Here is a 19044-nt window from a genome sequence, read left to right as displayed (position 1 = left end):
TTTTCACATGTGGTAAATATCACATAAAGTAAATAGATCTTGCAGGAAATAGCACATGTGAACCACAGATGTGATTCTTAACTGCTGATCAGATGAGTCAGTAAATTCATGCACTATTTTCCCTGTCATGACGTAATTACCCGTACGTCTAACTCATAATCAGGGCCTTTAGATGGTTAATTGATGGTCTTTTTTCAGTTATCCAGCCCATTTCAATAAACAGTTGAAGTGTGACTTGGCTTTTTATTTAAAACGGTTTGAACACAACATTCACAGTCTGAGGTACACAAACAAGGAGCATCTTTAGTGAACAAACCAGGTGCACGCGAAATATGCAGACTTCAAGTGTTGTTTTTCCTTAGCATAAAGTAAGGTCTGCAAGTGACAGCATTCAATGCACTACCAGCTAAAAAAAACGCTGCACCTGAATAGGTTTGCAGTTCGGTTTAGAGTCCACAATTCCAATCCCTCTCCGAATTTGAGGAACGGCATTTCTTTTTTCATGGGTTTAAACATTTTCAAAATAGTTTTAATAATGTTCAACATAAAGGATTTGGTAACTTGTCAAGTTTGAGCGCACAGCGAGTAAAGGCTATTGCAATGAATGTTTTACGTTTTGGTGCTCTAGATGAAACAGGTCGGTTACCACGACGAGAATACAGTGCTTAAAGAAAGCTCAACAAGATAAACTTTTTTCATCGAGCAACTCAATGTCCACAATTAGATTTCTCATATGCATTAATAGTATTTTATTCTTGGTATATTTCAATTGGTATCTTCATTGAAAATATTCTTCAATATAATCTTCAAAACATGTACAGCCAACACGTGTTTCGTCTGGTCTCAATCGACCATCGACTTCATCAGGGCTGCAACCCAAACAAAACATAATATCCGTTACATTCCGTTTTTATACTTAACCTATTAGTGTAAAAGGAATTAAGTTTACATTCCAAGTTTTTAGGGGAAACATCCCACTAGCAGCGGTGTGCTCAAAAGTAGAATGAGATCAGGTAATGATATGCTATTCAGCAAGTCATAGCTAGAATCACCAAGGTGTAATGTTAGTTTGTAGGTGGGATAGGTAGCCTTCACCTATTTGATCCTTATTTATAAAGTGAGTTAGTATAATTTAAAATTCGCGACCTCGTTATAGGTCTTCATACCTATACTCCTCTTCAATGTCCAACTCTGGTTTCCAGCCAAATCTCCAAAGTCACAAAATTCTCAAAGTATTCTGATCTATAAAAATCACGTTGTTATGTATGGTAATATTTGGAATATTTATGGACAATCTAATACGAGACTTGTATTAATCTTACCTATCAATTCGTATTGTTCGCTCAAATGCAAAGGTCCGTCATATTAAAGTTCCATTAAACGTTTCCTAAAAGTATAAAACGCACATTTAGTTCCTATATTATCGGATTACCGAGCGGTAACTATATATTTAAGTGCCCGCATATTGGGGTCTTACCTTGAAAGAGTATTACCGTGCCACGGATCTCGTATCTCCGTTTTTCAGCGTCCTAGTCAGGCGCCATCTTTCTCATACTAGTTTATATATACTTGAAGGTGGCGGGCGCCATCCTGTTAAAGTTCCTGGTTGTTTAGAATCATAATACTATTGTCACTTCTATAAGTTCTAATATTCGTAAATGCTTTTTCTGATCTCTACCGAATGGTATGTAAAATCATGTGGATATTCCAAACATTTCTAAATGAACCAAAAGGATTTTATCAAGAGTAATACCATGTAGCAGCATGTTCACGTATGTGCGTGATCGCGATGTTCGTGGCGGACAATAGTCGCCATCTTATAATGGTGAAGTTTTAGTAAGTTATCTCACGAGTAACGTTCATTTGGGTATATAAAGTATTGGTTGCTTATCGAAATAATGTCTTTGAAGTTCCTAAATAATTAACATTAACTTATATATCGACCCAATATGATATAATAATATAAGGGTCTCCATCATTCAGTTCGTAACTGAATGATTGTTATGGCCGCGCTGACAAATTAAAAACTATAAAGTTTTATTTCCGTTAGTATTCATTCTACATCGCAAAGAGTTTAGCAAGTAATTAGTTAGAGAGTTGGTGTTTTTGTGACCCCGTATAATATGCATCTGAGTGAATCTCGTATTACTCTGTATTATTAGTAAGGAACGCGTTATCTTCTTTTGTGTTTATACCGAGCATTTATATATTGATTTTGTATTCCATATTTGTAGATAGAGGTTCCTTTAGTCCTTATCTTTCTATATTTTATTACGTTGATTCCGTGTTTATATTATTGCCTCTTTGGATACCTGTCAAGTTCCCAGAGCCGAACAAGGCGAGGGGTACAAGTAGTCTGTCCCACAATTCAGTCACATAAGATAAGATAGTAAGGGGATAGACAGGGGGACAAGAGATTTTAGTTAAAGAGATACAAGTTTCCCATTTCTTTGTTAATAGGTAGATCACATATTGTTGCATTATCCACATTTCATTTATGATTGTGTGAACAAAAAGATTATTCATAGTCTGTTAATATTCAATTTAGCTACCAGGATTATATCACATACTTCATTCAGTGATAGATTTTCATCATTTCCTCCTTATATACATAACATTAAATTATTCCAAATTCTGGACCATTTAAGTAGGGTCAGTCATCTCATAGAAGTACATCTTATTCACCCCTTAAAAGGAATTCATATTCTGTTCGGTATTCAACATGTTACATTAATTTGATAAAAATTCAAAAAGCATTCACAACAATTAAAGTCTTTTCAGAGATAAACACCATTGATCATTATTCATTTCCTAAGAACCGCCAGGAAGGCCGATTATCTCCGGCATTGGTGGACCTACAGAACATCTATCAGAGTTTATTGATAATTTTCTTAGAGAACATGTTTACAACTTACCATCCTTTGAAGAGGACACCAAATTTATTTTAAATCTACTTGATGATATGATTTGGGAAGAAGGGATGATCTTGGTTACGCTGGACGTAGTATCCCTATACTCTAACATAGACCATGATCTGGGTATCAAAGCACTTGACTTTTTTCTTAGTAGGAGACAAGCTGAATTATATGATCATTCACAAATGTTACTGCAAATGACAGAGTTAGTACTAAAGAACAATGTCTTTCTCTTTGATGGGATCTGGTACAGACAACAACTCGGGACTGCGATGGGAGCCACGTTTGCTCCGTCTTTTGCCAACCTTTTTATGGGTTGGTACGAGGCGGAGCGAATCTGGGACCAGAGCAACAAAGAATGGATCCAGTATATTCATTACTGGGGTCGATTCATCGACGATTGTCTCTTAATCTGGACGGGATCTGTTGAACAACTAAAGGGATTCTTTGACTATCTCAACGATAATGTTTACAATTTAAAATTCACTACACAATATGATTACAATAAAATCACCTTTCGAGATATTGAACTATTTGTAGAGAAAGGTCACCTCAGAAGTCGAATGTATAGAAAACCAACCAGCTGTAATGCAGTGCTCCACGCCAAAAGTTGTCACCCGACCAAACAATTAAAAACAATACCATATGGAGAAATGGTGAGAGCCAGGCGTAACTGCTCTTTAGACTGTGACTTCAAAGACAACCTTAAAGATATCTCACAGCGCTTTCTTAGAAGAGGTTATGAGAAAAAAGTAATTGATACTGCAACAACAAGAGCTATAAAACTTAAACGTGGAGATGCCTTGAAGGTCAAACCCGCTAGAGTAAAAGAGGAAACTGAAGCTAAAGTAAAAATTATTACACACTACAGCACAGAAAGTACAAAACTGTACACTATTCTCAAAAGACACTGGCACTTACGGATGTTGGATCAGGATATTACACCACACATCACCAAGCACCCATCGATTACGTTCAAGAAAGGACTTACACTTGCTAATATACTTAGCCCAAGCTATCCTAAGAAACCAGTAAATAGAGATTGGCTATCTGGAGTTAAAGGTTTTTACAAATGTGGAAAATGCTCTTCATGTAGATGGGCAAAGAAAAAAGTAGTTTCCTTCAACTACAATGGAACAGGAGACAATACCATAGAAAAGTTTATTAACTGTGGCACAACCTTTGTTGTGTATGTTATTGTATGTAGCTGCGGTAAAATATATGTCGGGAGTACAAAGAGGCGACTTAAAGATAGAATGTCGGAGCATTTCAGAGCAATCAAACAAGGTGATACCCGATATCCAACCGCAGCTCATCTAATAAGGAATACACAAGATAGATCAAAACATACCTTTAGTTATCATGGTATTGACAACCATAACCTCAAATTGCAGGAAGCTAAATTGTTACAGTGCAACGTTAAATCTTTGTAACGGCAACTTTAACCAGCACTGGCAATGCCAATATTTCTGCCTTTATTATACTGCACCTTTAATCCCACACGCATACAGGCAGAGTCTTTTACCTCTGGAGTACTGGGTACAGAAGCAAGAACAAAGAATGAGTATCAACCTTCTCTTGTGCAATGGAACAATGACAACCAAGAGTTCATGAGAAGAAAGTCTACAGGACTTGAGCCTCAAATGGCGACTATTCCCATTCATAGGACTAAAACCAATAAAAGCATACAACCACATTGGGTGGTTCACATGTTGCTGGCCTACAATTTTCCACCAATATCACACACACTGCTACTCTGTATGGGATGTTTACAGACCTTCCTACCTTGTTTCACAAGCCCCAAAAGTCACAAAAATAGTTGAACTTCGAAATGATCTACCACTTTATAAACAATCAACAACTGTCCTGCGTCCAAAGCAGGCATCGGTAAAGACTTGTGGGCAAGATCACCTCCGGATGTGTACTTTGGACTGAAATGCAGGATTCATACAAAGTCTCAAGACATCTAGTAACAGTATCTGTAAAATATGCCCACAACTCTTCTGTTCTACTTTGATGAGGTAATGGCCAGCAAGGAAAGAGGTTTTGTAGTTAAAAACATTACATCACTGGAAAATAGATGCTTGAAAGAATTATGTAAAAGAGAATATTGCACGGAGGGGAATGATTTCACTAATATAAGGTAAAAGCAAAGATTACAAATAAGCCAAAAACTCCTTTGACATCAGCACCCTGAACGGTTTCCTTAATGTCTCAATGGCTACCCACTTCTGCTGCAAAGTTGCCACTGAGAGACCAAGAGCAAAATCATCATGCATGAACTGCAACACCTCCTGAAAGGCACATCAGTGAAGGAAATCCTTACGAGCACAATATCTCTGGAGTAATCTCCAATGCCACTCAAACAATTTTACATGAGGGGACTTCCAGTCTACTAGATGAGTTTGGCCAACTACCTATCCAACCCTTTGAAACAGGAGCCCAACTTTTTAACCTACAGACTGATAATCGGGGGATCCCATGTACTGGTACCCTTGCTGACCACTATTTTGTATTGTAGTGGTATCTATGCATCGTTTTCCATACACCTTGCGAGACCTGAAGTGTTTTCTGGTTAGTACAAATGGGTTATTCATATAGCACTTCATAACACCAGTTAGGCCAAGATCACAAATACGTATCGGGTTCCTGGGCACGGAAACAAACTTGCCTAGGAAGGGACTCTCTGTAATTATCTATAATGAGGCAACAGCATAAGATTTCCAAGGTAAAAGCAGTTCATGCCCAGCCAGCAAATGATAATTTATGACTGCACTGCCTTGACCTTAGAAGTTGTGCCATCATGGTGAACTGGAGTAAAGAATACAACAGCCAAGCAATGGGGAGCAGAATTACTGTCCAGATTTAGGCTTCTGATAGTGGAAGCAGATATTTCAGTGACTGGCCATTGACAGAAATGACCTGGTATACCCAAATAGATGCCTATCAAGTTAGACCATCTTGGTGCAGTTAGATATTCCCAGGTTTATAAAAAAACATACCCGATTTACTGGGCTGCCTGGTTATTGTCCACCCTCTTTCCCACCACTCTGATGCTGAGACATTCAGGAGCATGACCCCTGCCCAAGATCCCACCTGACCTACCAAGTCTAATTACCTGGTCCATACCCCCACCCCAAGTCTTAGAGACTATGTTGTTATTTTGGAGATTGCGAAGTGAAGCATTTGCCCCGCAAAAGCACTCGTAAAATTTGCATTCCGATTCAGTGACAAACTTTGACCCTGTACTTATCCGTCTCCCCTGGACTTCCATGGTCCCTACATTGCCACTTGAACTAAGTTTACTGGCAGTGGTTATAATCAATATCAGACAATAGAGATTCAGCAACATCCTTCAGTTGAGCCTGGCCAGAGGATCTGATGTTGCTGGGGTCATGATTTTGAAGTCCTGTGAACCAGGATAGCACCAAGATTTCAGATGAGAGAGCAAATAATTCAATGAAAGGGTACCAGGAATTCATAAACGACGATGTGGTCCAAACCACTGACACGCTGTAGACCAGTGCTCTGAGATGTGGAAGCTCCTTATTGAGCTTCCTCCTCCTTTGCTTGTGACCATAGGGTCTTTATTAGATTGGAGTCTTAGGAGTGCAGAGAAAACAAGGAGGTCATACCTGCTTCTCCTATGAACTACATTGACCACTAAGATGTCTGAAGCAGATGCCTGCCACTCTGCCTAGAAAACCTATAGATGATCTAGTTCAGGGCAGCGCAGACAGGTGTGATATTTTCTGGGATGAAGAGCAAGCAGACTAGAACTTGACACGGCAATTGAGTGCTAGGTGTCCTCTTTTGATTTATTTTCTTTTGTTCTGTTGTTTCTTTTGCCATAGACGAAATGAGAGCACTCTTGACAAACTTAATGTGTTTTTGTGAGTAGAATGTAGAGGAGTGCTTCCCTCTTTAAAGATTTTGTTTAGACTTTCTCTACCAGCTTTCAAGCGAAGTTCACAATATGCAAATACCACATACATGTAAGCAGACACACATCATCAGCCACTTCTGAAACTGTATTCTTAAAGCTGCAGAACGTTTACCAGGATCAAGGTGTCATTGTCTATGTTATAGTTATCTTCATACTTTTATCAAGAACACCGCTACCAATTCAGATGCCTTACCTGTGTCAAAGGCATGATCTAACAGTCATTCCACTTGATAACCACCTGCTCCAAAAGGCTGGTAAATTTCTTAACTTTCCCAACAGCCTGATACAGAGTCCTAACATTGGAGACCCTGCTAACTTGAGTAGGAGCAAAGTTCTTTTCACAAGTAACGTAGAAGGCAGAGTGACTGTGAGCATGTAATATTGAGCCTTTGTGTCACACCGAAGGATAAAATAATACTTATTCTGTGGATATATTTCATCTGCCTTCCAGGCTCAAGGGCAAACAACCTATGTGGCCTGTCATTCAGATCATCTATCTTTTTATTGATTAAGGGGCGAAACATGGACCTTAACCAATTAGCTACACCTTATCCATGTCCTTTTACTTTTAAAATGTATATCAAAGACGCACTAATAAGAAGGCATACTCAGTTGTTCCTTTTATTGAACTGGTTACATCCCAAAGCAGTGGATATGTTTTATGTTGAGGTTGGAGGTTATTCCATAGTTCCAAAAATTCAGGTTAGCACAAGAAACAACACTTCACAAATGTAATTCCTAAACTCTTCAATGTGCGCAGATTCTCTTTACCTTCCTCTCTCAGGATTCACATCACCAAAGGTATGGGATGTAGAAAGCTTCAGTGCAAGCGGTTCCTTCCCATACTTCTACTGGTACTTTCCATAGCACGCAAAATTAATTACTCTAACACGTTTCTCATGATAAAGGTAGATTAGAACACTTTCATGCCTCTTTAACAGTTTACGGTACAGAAGAGCCAGAAGAATCTGTTTCTGAATGTTTTCTCTGTATTGCCCTTCAGGGACGTACACAATAAACCACTAAGTTTAATGGACAAAAGAAATGTGTACTCTTACCTGTAATTTTAGCATCCATAAATCTTTGGATTTCTCAGGCCCACCTCTTTACCCTGAAACTGAAAGACTACAATGCACTTAATCGGAGCAGAGAACAGCCAAACGTTATACCAGTTGCACCTTTATACTGAAGTAAATGCTTCTACATTGAAGCCCATAACAAACTGAACCCTACTCTTTTCCACCCACCACCATGGTATGAGGACTGTGTCCAGAAGTGTATACAATTCCTTACTCCTGTGCAGGATATGCATGTGAGGAACCCATCTGGTATAAAAACATCCTGTCCTCCTAAGAGATAAAATACTTCTGCCTACGTAAAGGTCCATTCTGCATACACTTCAACTCTTATTAGCATTTCCCTGGTGGACCTAATCCTTCCACCAATATTGCGCCATATATTGCATCAGATTTTACAAACGACGCCCCCAAAAACAACCATATGCATGTAGGAAATCTGCCTTTTAAGGTGCGTGGTTACCCAGGATTTTTTGCCTTTTGCTGGACCCTATATTTTTCTTGACCTTAGAAGTCTGTGTACATTACCCCTTCTAACCCGTATTACAGTGCCTGTGCTCCCTCCTTTAAACATGGTTGAATTGGCATAATCCTAAGTGGTATAGTTAACTTCCCTATAAGCCCTAGTCCCTACAAAGGGTACCCAGGGCCTGAAAGTTAAATGCCACTAGTGGACTACAGCACCTATTGTGCCATCCACTATAGTGGTACTGAAAACATGGTTGTAGGCCTTCCACTGTAGCCTGCCTGTAATAGTACATACCGTGCACTGAAGACAAAAAAAATAACCATTTTAACAGGTATTAAACCTCCCTTTGAAATATTAGTAAGTTACACATATTTGGAACTTATAGCCCACATGGTAGTGTGCATGATTTTTAACAGTGGAATATACAAAAAATTACATTACCATGTCCCTATAGTGATAAGGATCTAAAAGCTATTTTCCCTGTAGCAAGCTTAACTGTGCTGAGCAAAATACCTAAATACACATTAAAATATGAATACTGTATCTCAGGAAAGGGACAAGTTAGAAAAATAATGAATTCACTATTTTAATAGTTATTACAAATCCAATTCAATTGGGATGTTGAATTTTTAATACATTTTAAGGAAAAGTAACATTTAGAAAATTATCTTTTACTTGCCTGAACTGCCACATGGCTAATTAGCGTAAGCCTCTGCCAGATCTCAGCCTCTGCTCACTCTTCAATATGTGTGAAAATGGTAAGAAATGCCTCCCAAGAACAAACAACAAGTTGATCTGACTTTTGTCTCTGGGTTTGTTGTGGGTACAGTGCTTGCCTCAACCTGGATTTTAGTGCCAGATGTGGTAGGACACTGCGATTGCCATAGTACACTTCCCATATGCACCCTCAGAGACTAAGGTTAGTGCATCCTAAGACTTTTCCCATCTTGAAAATGACCTGACAAATGCCAATTTGGGCCTGTTTGAAGTAAGGCAAAATGAAACTAGTGAAAAAGTGGATAGTTCTGTCCCCGGGAACTTTTATCATATTGGTTAGGGCATGCCCAAAAGTCACCCCACGGTCCAGCTAGTACAAATTTTCAATGCGGCACCCTCGGGAACCCTCTTCAGAATACTTTATAGACCTACGGAAGATCAGAAGTTTACAAAACCTGTCTGTGACCAGAGAGGAGCCCTGAAAGATGGACCAAAGCCCTCTTGTGCCCAGGACAAAGAAGTGGACTCGATTGGTCAGTCAAGTGTGTGGCTACAGGGAGACAACAATCTGCCATTTTCTGGAAGTACCCAGCTGACCTGTGGCAACAGGACCAAGACTGGACATTGCAGTTGGCCTCTGCCCTACATGTTTTGAGTCTCCAAGTTCCTCCCCGCAAGGTTCGGCCAGGGCGGTAAAGGGGGCGGTTTAGACATGCACTATTGTGTGGATTGGAACTTTACCTTGGTTGGTGTATCCGTACCACATTCTATCAGGGTCAGCTGCAAACTGCACCTCGGTCGTAGACTACAGCGACCATTGAATAACACTGGTGATTTGTGCTTGTCTGCATTATTTCTACTAAAACCTTTAAAAAGTCATATTTCCGGTTCCCATTATAAGATTTTTGTGATCATGGCATAATTTTGTTTATTAAATAGTAATCTATATTTCTAATCTGGTTTGGGATTTTTATTGTTTTGTATTTTGACTTTATTACTGTTTTGGTACTGCATAAATACTTTACACATTGCTTTAAGTAAAGCTTGTCTGCTCTGTGCCATAGCTACCAGGGGCTGAGCTTGGCTTAATTTAGTAACTTTAAAGGTATACTGTGACACAGGTTGTGATTATTCACTGATGTGGGTAGTTACCCACCCCAAATAGTAATCCAGTTTCTTACAGTGTGCATCAAGCTCCTGTATCCAGACAGGAAATTTGTATTTACTGTCCCATGGTTAATATGAAAGATCTGGATTGAGAAAGAGGATATAGGAAAAGCACAGGTACCAACATGCATCTTCCTACAAGGCTACTCATAAATAATCCTGACACTGTTGCATGAAGAAATAAGCTGGTGAACATTAGTGGCAAGCCCTTCATTTCACTCTTTGATACAAAAGCAAACACCAACATTTTATAACTGTGCTTTATGTGTAATTTTTACTCTCACTGTACACGTTTGCATGCTTCGTTGAGGTTTACCTGTAAAATATTGACTTTGACTTAACAGTCCTCCAAAAGCAAACAGCAAGAAAACACCACATTACATAAATCCCTGTTGCAGCAGCTTCAGAAGATTCTGGAGCCACTAAGGTAGGAGAAATTTTATTTTATGTTAGACCCTGGGGTTACAACCACATCCTTATAGCTCTGTTTGGGCTCCATCCAATGTGATAAATAGCCAGGCGTGTCCAACTCATAGATCCCACCATTCCATACATCATCATATTATCACCAACACTCAACATTCCCACACCCCCATACACAAGACAATGTCAGCACATCAACCCCATTTCCTTACACACAGAGCAATCAGCAATGATGTGCCTCAACAATCTACCTATATTTGTGCATGTCTCACTGTAGTAGCTTCCCTGGTTACCATACTCAACATGGAATGGAAACTATAGCCCAAAAAATCAAAGTATATAACAATCTCTCAGATTAATAACTGGAGTCTCAACTCGCCACAATTGGATTCTCATGGGTAAAGGTATAATCTCAAAACCACTATCAAACAGATTTTTGTGGTTGTTAAATAACTGCCTTCTCAAATCTCTGAGAAATGAATAATTAAATAATAAAATGACATACATTTCCCAACACAGAAACTAGGTAAAATGTGGGTCACTCAAGAGCTATGGTTTTGCCACATGAATTCGCATAGAGGCCGCTTCCTAAAATTGAATGAACAGCCAATCCATACATAATCTTCACTCCCATATTCCTGAAAATCAGTGCTTTAAATGGAAATGTAGAAGTGAGTGTACTCTCTATTCAGAGCACTTACTTGCTCCTGAGAAGTGTGCAGGTATTCTTCTGTTAAATGTACTGCAGCAGTGCTGAAATATGCAGGTACTCTCCCTTTCTAATTAAATAACCGCAGATGTTCAGTACATGCCCATTAAAAGGTCTGCTCAAAATTTATAAATACTAAATAGGTTTAATCGTTATTAAAATATGACATCCCTCATGCTTAAACTTAATTATGAAAAATAGCTAATTCAAACCTAGAACAAATCCAAATTACAGGGCAATATCAAAGCCACGACAAATCAGCACAATGTATTTCCTGCAAGCCTCGCCTCTTTCTGCGTCTATGAAAGGGGCGGTTCCCTAAAGCCGCCAACCGTTCTAGAAAGGTCGTGACGTACTTCGTCCTCTCGTCCCGTCCACTGAAAAGGAGACCGCCTCGCAGATTCTACTGGAAGGCACTCATGACGCACTTTGTGTTATGTGGCTGTACGAACGCTAGATGCCTTCTAAAGCTGCCACTTAGGAGGTAAACGCGGCGTATTTTGCACCTCCCTCTGTTACTGCGGAAACGGGGCGTTTTCCACCCCTGCACCCGATGTGACGCACTTTGTTTTTGATCTGTCCGAAGGATGGGCGTGGCCTGGTGCTCGCCGCCTGTGACGCATTCCCACTGAAAGTAGGAGGGGTTGTTCCCGCGCTCCTCGCCCTTTTCCTCCAGCTGGTGTGACGCACTTTGTTATTCGAGCCAGCTGGGGCGCGGAGTGCGCCACACCAGCAGCAGGCGGGTCCCTGAGCACCGCAGAGCACGACACATTCCGTGCGAGCGCTGCACGTCAAAGGCAAACCAACCGTCCCACGGTCACCTCCCAAAGGCGCAGGCCCCAAAAAACGAGGGAAGCTGCCACCGTCGCTTTCTCCCGAAAAATCCGAGGTGTTATCCTCAACAATAACAAATGCCGATGCTGCCTCAAGACATGCAGGTTTACAAACTGCGGATTTAAACACCATGAAGCTGAACGGCACACTTATTACAAACTGTAGGTTTACTTTTTACTGACTTGTAAGGTTATGTAACATTTTAAAGAACCAGCCGGAAGGACTGTAACTAAACAAGTTATGTAAGATTAACAATGCGTGTGTCTGGTGCGCTTCACGCATTCACTGTTACGTAACTTGTCAACGGTTTTTCACGAACAAGACCGATTTAAATATGTCAGATGAAATACTTAAAAGGCTTGTGCTGATAAAATCATGTAACTTATTCAGGGAGCGCTTCATTAGCTCAAAAACTAGTTTCTGGGGGCCCTTTGTCACTAAATTCTTTACTTTTGGGTTTCTGCAATGTTCAAGTTTTATTTTGATTTTTTTTTTTTGCTCTCACCAGTTTCAAGTTATATTGCTAACATTCAAGGAGGAATCAAGTCATGGAACGAGAATATTATTCTTGTTTGGACGCTCATCGTTTTTTTTCCTGGGCTCTAGCCCTCCTAACATAATATGGCACATGGCTAACCATCATGACTCGTACACGAATGTAGGCAACTTTTTTTTAATAGGTCCTTACTGTGGATTCGTTTTGGATGGTGGAAGCAAATTCAAAAGAAACAGTGACCATTGGTGCCATGGCAAGGGACTCTTGTCAATCTGCTCTTGAAAGTCCAGTGTGTCTGTGGCACAAGCTGTCATCTAGAGGGGGTGTGATTTGTTGTGTTTAAGTTTTTGAAGCTCGTTGGGCTCATCTTGTTCCTTGAAACACACCCCTTTTCATCACACCCACCCCAGTAGTCTCTTTTATTTCATCTGGGCCTTTGTTCCTGAAATTCCTTTACGGAAGTGGATTTACTCTTATGTGTTGGCTGGGGTAGGAGTAAAGTGTGACAATGGTCACATATTTAGATAGAGGTCTAATCAAACAGACTCTTTAGAAGCATTCTCATCCAGAAAACGTCATAAGGTGGAGGCACTGTTGGCTTTGGAAGGAAAATGGCAATCTCAAGTCTGGAGGTCTTCAAGGGGAGGGGGAAGGGGGGGGGGTGCAAAAAAGGCATCATGCTGATCAGTGTTTGTTATAAGTGGGAAAAAATGAGTGCCAGTAAGCCGCTGTGTATTGGGCCATCACTAACCTGTTTTGTCATTTATATAATTGCTGGGAATAGGTGTCAAATAGGAAGGGCCTCCAAATACTCCTCAGACCTTCCCCCGCATTCTTCTGCTAATCCCACTGTGGATACTTTTACACCTTAGGGAGATCTAGTTACCAAAATAGTATGTTTGGAAATCATGTATTTGATTGCATTTATAAAAGGGATAACAGAACTTACGTGCAATATTAAAATAAGTTTAGTCATTTTCGAACATTGCCAAATTAACAGAAAGATTTTGTGTGGGTGATTTTTTTTTTTTTTAGATGGGGCGGGGGATGCAGCATAAAAAAAAGTTTGAAGACCACTGCTCTAGAGATACGGAGAGGTCACTGAGCAGGTTCCCACATTGGACATGTAAATACAGCATAGCAGCATCATTGGGTTAGACCCTGTGGTCTTTGAGCTGTTCTGCTCTAATGGACTCTGCTTTAAGCCATGTCGTGAAATCTGGTAGTGGCCCATATCCATGCAAGAATGTGACACTAAGGCCCAAATTCAGAGTTTGTTGGAGTCCAGTTGCTTAGTTACTTTTTAATGCACCAGATAAAACAATCCCATGGGATACATTATTAATTGGGCATGATAAATGGCACCTATTACAAGTTTCTTAGGAGTAACATTCGGATATTGATGCAAATCTGCATGGTAAGGTACCTTAGGTTTTATTCCCCTCTTAAATTCTGACAGCTTTGACCTTCCGATATTTATTTAAAGAATGGAGATATATTTACTGTACCTGTAATTACAGGATGTGGCAACTATCAGCCAACATGTAATTCCCACCCCTTTGCATACCGGTGTGTAAGTGGATGTCAGAAAATACTAACACACAGGTAATCGGGGACCAGGGTGTTGGGTGCACATGCATGGGAAACCCTTCTGGAGAGTCTACAACTCCAAGACAGTAAAAGGGTCTCTTTCACACTGGCAGGAGAAAGCGCTCACCACCACTTGTTTCTCTCAGTATTTCAATGGAATTAAATCAAGATGCTCATTTTGGGCTTTCTGCAGTCATCTTGGATGAGTCCCTTCCCATCATAATACAAAGCAAGGAAGCAACCATGTATGTGGCTCCTAACCACTAGTGTTCTTTGTAGTTAAGATTATGACCATTTGGTTGGTGTCCATACTCTTAAGCACCCAAATCTGTTAAGTGAAGTGCGAAGAAAAAAAGTACAATCTTATTTTGACAGAACCTTTGGACTTATGCAGCAAATGTATTCTAGCTTCACTTTTAAATATGCTTTGAAAGTACAAATGTTGCAAATACGAAACCAGTAAGTATGTTCACCTATTCATTTCAAAGTATTACAAAAAGAAGGATATTTTTAATTCATTACCCTAACACCGAAACACACGTTATGGCTTTTTCAAAACTGTCCTAAGTAAATTATATTGAAAAAAGGAAAGCGGCATCAATCTGAATAAAAAACATTTTCCGTTATCAGACAGATGAACATGGAACAAATCCAGATTTATTTTCTCTAGAGCACGGCCCCAGCAGTCCTCAGAGGAGCGTGGGCCACGATGCAAAGGGAGGATTTTTTGCTGCGACACATGCCGGAGATGCTGTTCACCTGCAGGGGGCTGGTATGCATCACAGGCGGCAGCAAACAGCAGTTTCCAGCCCATCTTGGGGAGGCATAGCCTGTCCCAGCAACGTCATGAATCGCTGCCAAGGTGTTGCTCTTTTAGAGAGAACCGTTCTCCATATTCTTCCCAAAAGTTGCTTTTACTTTAACATTATTTTTTTCTCAATAGGCAGCCTAGAAAGCATTCATTTTCACGCACTCTCAAAATGCTTTGAAGGCAGTAAAAGAAATAGTTGTGTCTGCGCCCACGATATACTGTGACTGAAGGTAGGGGTACACATCCCAAAAGGACAATGTAAGCCTTTCAGCTTAAAGAGGTTGACACACTAGTAAGCATGGGTTTGGGTGAATAATAATACTAAAATGGCACAGTGGGTCATTGTGATCTTGCCCTGCTGAACATCCAAAATGCAATTTCTTTTAAGGGGCGAGTAATTTAATAGTTTTAACCAACTAAACTGCACTGCGTTTTCACCGCATTCCCTTCCCTCGATCAATCACCAATGAAGGACCAGGAGGATGCAAACGAAAACGTCCCCTTTTCAACTGTACATAACAATAGAAGTGCAAATTATTCAGTCAATGAAGTATAATAGGCAACTCATGTTCTACTTGTGAACAGGCAACATTGGTAAAGTAGTTCAGTGGTGAAGCTATGTGTAATTTGCAAGGTACACATTAGAATATTGACAGCATGCTCTTCATCCCTTCAAGGTCGATGCGAGTAACATTCAGTGAGTAGTTATCTGTATTTTAACTTGGTGAGGCAAGTTTACAGTGCTTGCTATATAGAAGATCAAAGTTAGTTTATTAAATATGTTAAATCCAGGAGAGACCCGGCTACTATATCTGGGTATGGGCACTTAGTAGTTACGGTTAGCTTTGCTGTCACGATTATAGATAAGGAGCCTTCAAATCTGAATAAGTAGTCTTTATCTGTCTGTTTATTTTCCCCTCTGGAGATCAGTCCTAAAACATCATCTTCCCACGAGGACAATTCACGTTTTATTTCTCAAGCACAAGCTTCCATTTACGCTATATAGCTCCTGACACATTGTCCTGGAAATCCAATTGTTTTTCCACGGTCATTCATGATGCCGTGTGCAGGGATTTTTTTATGTTCCGGTGACTTTAGCAGATTAGCACATTTGTCCCAGATTTGTTTCCAATTAAAGAAAAAATATGAGGGAGTGCAGGTGACGTGTCAATAAAGTGGACCATCAGGTGCTGTCTGAAACCTACAGTGCATCTGAGCCAGGTCTTCATCGGAAAGGCCGCTACCTCCAAATCTACCCCCTCTCCAAACTAATCTGCTATGTAATCCAAATGCACCAAGGTTTCAGCTATCTACCTCAACAAATACGTTTAATAATTTTTCAAAGCGACAGTGGTCTCACCCGTGTGTTTAAATCAAACCCGTATATAAGAGTTCGGATATCACATGACTCAGAATGCAAGAATTTAGAAAACTCCACAAAAACAAGTATAGGCAAAGTAAAGAGGCAAAAAAAAACTCAGGTTCTTTCTTGAGCTGTCATTGAAGTCTTTATTTGAGGTATTTTCAGTGTACAACATACAGAAAACACCACAGGTTACCTAAAACCTATGCTCCATCATTCCTCTACTTGCATAGGTAATCGACATATTCACCGTGGGCCTTGTTATCGTAGTTGCTTAATAGCTGAGACCAGGGGCATATTTTTTAATAATGGCTGAATATGGAAGTACATCCTTCCTAACCAATTTCCAGAAATGATGTGCCATGTTTTGACAAAGGCGCTTTTATTTTTAATTGGGGAACGGCTGAAATTAGTATTTAAAATGTAAACATCTTTCTTTATGTATCGTGCCACGTGGCTTTAAGACCACCTTCTAAAAATAGACAATCTTAGCTCTGATGGAAGTAATTTGCCTGAGATCAAACTCCCTGTGGCTAATTGGCTACACTGGTATTGGAAGCCAAATATGCTACATGCACCGTCCACGACTCGAACACTATAACTGATGCAGAGTAATTTACTGTGGTTCAAATCGCTTTTAAGGACCGAAAGCGTCGCGTTGAACCTTTCTTGACACCCTATGCTATTTGCTCTTGCTATTTAGGAAAATACCCACCTTACTAAAGAAACAGAGGCGATATGAAAAAAATGCGCACGCAGAGTCTAGTTGGATTAACGCGCTGGCTGTGGTGCTGCGCAGTAGAAAACTCAATCGTTTTAGTCAGTGCACAACGCCGAGTATTACACCCCCCCTTATGAAGACGTCGTCAGTATATCATATATAAGCTACGTGAGTCAAACCCTCCCCTTCCTACTTCAGGGGGATGGGGCTAGGATTTGAGGCTCCTGTCAGGCTGGAGGAGGAGGAAGAGCCGAGGATGTAAACAGTAGATCCTGAGCTCCCCCCTCCCTGTGTTTACCTCAACTTTGAATTTCATCTGCGCAACATGAATTGGAATGCAGACATTGGGAAAGAGAAAAAAACTCTATCCCGTCAGCGGAGACATGTGGCACGGAACCAAAATATTTCCTCCTAGCGACACTATTTTAATTTGCATTATCCATCCCCCTTATACCACTTCATTTATGTAAATAACATTACTTTTAGAAACGTCATGTAGTGGCCAGAACAGAAACAAATAGCTAACAGATAGCTACTGTAAAATGCAATCACAACACAGATCGCGTTTTAACAGCACATTAGTAAAAAAAACAACCTCTGCTACCAATGATTTAGTCGAATTCGCCTAGTCATTGGAAGAGCCCTGGACTAACGGGGTTATTACTGCAACACATTGCATGTGGTACCTCGGCTAGCACGCAGGCTGTGATGCAGCTGTATTTTGTAGGGGACTACAGAGGCGGCGACGCTACCCTCATTTTAGAACAGCGATGGTGAGGTTACGTGACATTTCTCCAAAATAGGGTGCAGAAAATAAGCAGGTGATGGGAATGGAATTACTCGTGCAAAGATTCCTCGCTTACTTGTATGGAGATGGGACCGCTTTCACGAGTCAGAATTGCCGACCCTGACGCAACACAATTAACATGCAGTGGGCTCAACGAACATGACGGACTGCAATCGCTTTCTTGAGTTTGTGTAATCCGCGTATCTAAGTAATATCTAATTTGAAGAATACCCTTTGAGCTATATGTAATTTACCTGAAACCTATATAAACCACGAACTATATGCATATCCAAATAATCAACTTTATCAATAGTTGGAGCATGAACTGAACTGACTGACCAGGTATTGTGCCTCTTAAAGATATTGCACACTGTAAAAAAAAATAAAGGTATACAGATTACAAAATACATACCACATTGTCTGCCTTCCATTTAAGTCTCGTTTTTTTCCCCTTGACGTCGTTTTGCATCCATGAGTTTGAAAAAATGAAAAATGGACGAGGTGTAATTTGTTCTTATGTATTCACGCCCATAATTAATAGATACATATGAGGAATGTTGTTTGCAGTGGGTTTTTAAAACAGACGGTCCGCCGGCAGGTGCATTGCCTGTGGTCCTGATCTCTGTGATGTCTTCTGCTCCTGGGATCTAGCTGGCTGCTGTGCTGCGAGAGGAAGCGTAGGAAGGTGGTGCTGTGGCTGCTTCCCTTCTTGACTGGCTGTGTGGGCTCCAGGCTGCAGGTTGCGTACTTTCTATTTCCCATCCCCTCTCTCCCCCCTCCTTGTGTTTTGGTAGCCCGGGGCTCTCCCAGTGCCTCTCTCTCACCAATGCTGCCTCATTATATCATAGGCATCATGTGACAGAGCTAACGACATAGAAGAAGGACCTGGTATGCAGCATACGCAGATGAAGGGCGAGTGTGGGTGCGTCGACTCGGTAAAAGCAGCATGCATTTACACGTGGGGAAGAGCCTCACTAGTTCGTAAGAGTCTAAGAAAATGCCAGAAAAACATGGAACAGG

At 40.5% G+C, this 19044-nt stretch overlaps 1 long non-coding RNA gene across 1 annotated transcript; it reads right to left on the bottom strand.

Annotated features, from left to right (window-relative positions):
- Positions 1-223: 223 nt before the first annotated feature.
- Positions 224-18739, bottom strand: LOC147751063 (uncharacterized). The gene is made up of 2 exons (XR_015295530.1): positions 18437-18739; positions 224-869 (listed from the first exon to the last, which is right to left on the bottom strand). It is a non-coding gene; the product is annotated as an uncharacterized LOC147751063 (long non-coding RNA).
- Between the last annotated feature and the right edge of the window lie 305 nt (positions 18740-19044).

Source organism: Lissotriton vulgaris, chromosome 1_1 (assembly GCF_964263255.1).
Source record: "Lissotriton vulgaris chromosome 1_1, aLisVul1.2, whole genome shotgun sequence".
In the NCBI taxonomy this organism is placed as follows: Eukaryota; Metazoa; Chordata; class Amphibia; order Caudata; family Salamandridae; genus Lissotriton; species Lissotriton vulgaris.
The sequence above is the reverse complement of the archived record's forward strand: the minus strand, read 5'-3'. Positions and strand labels throughout refer to the sequence as shown.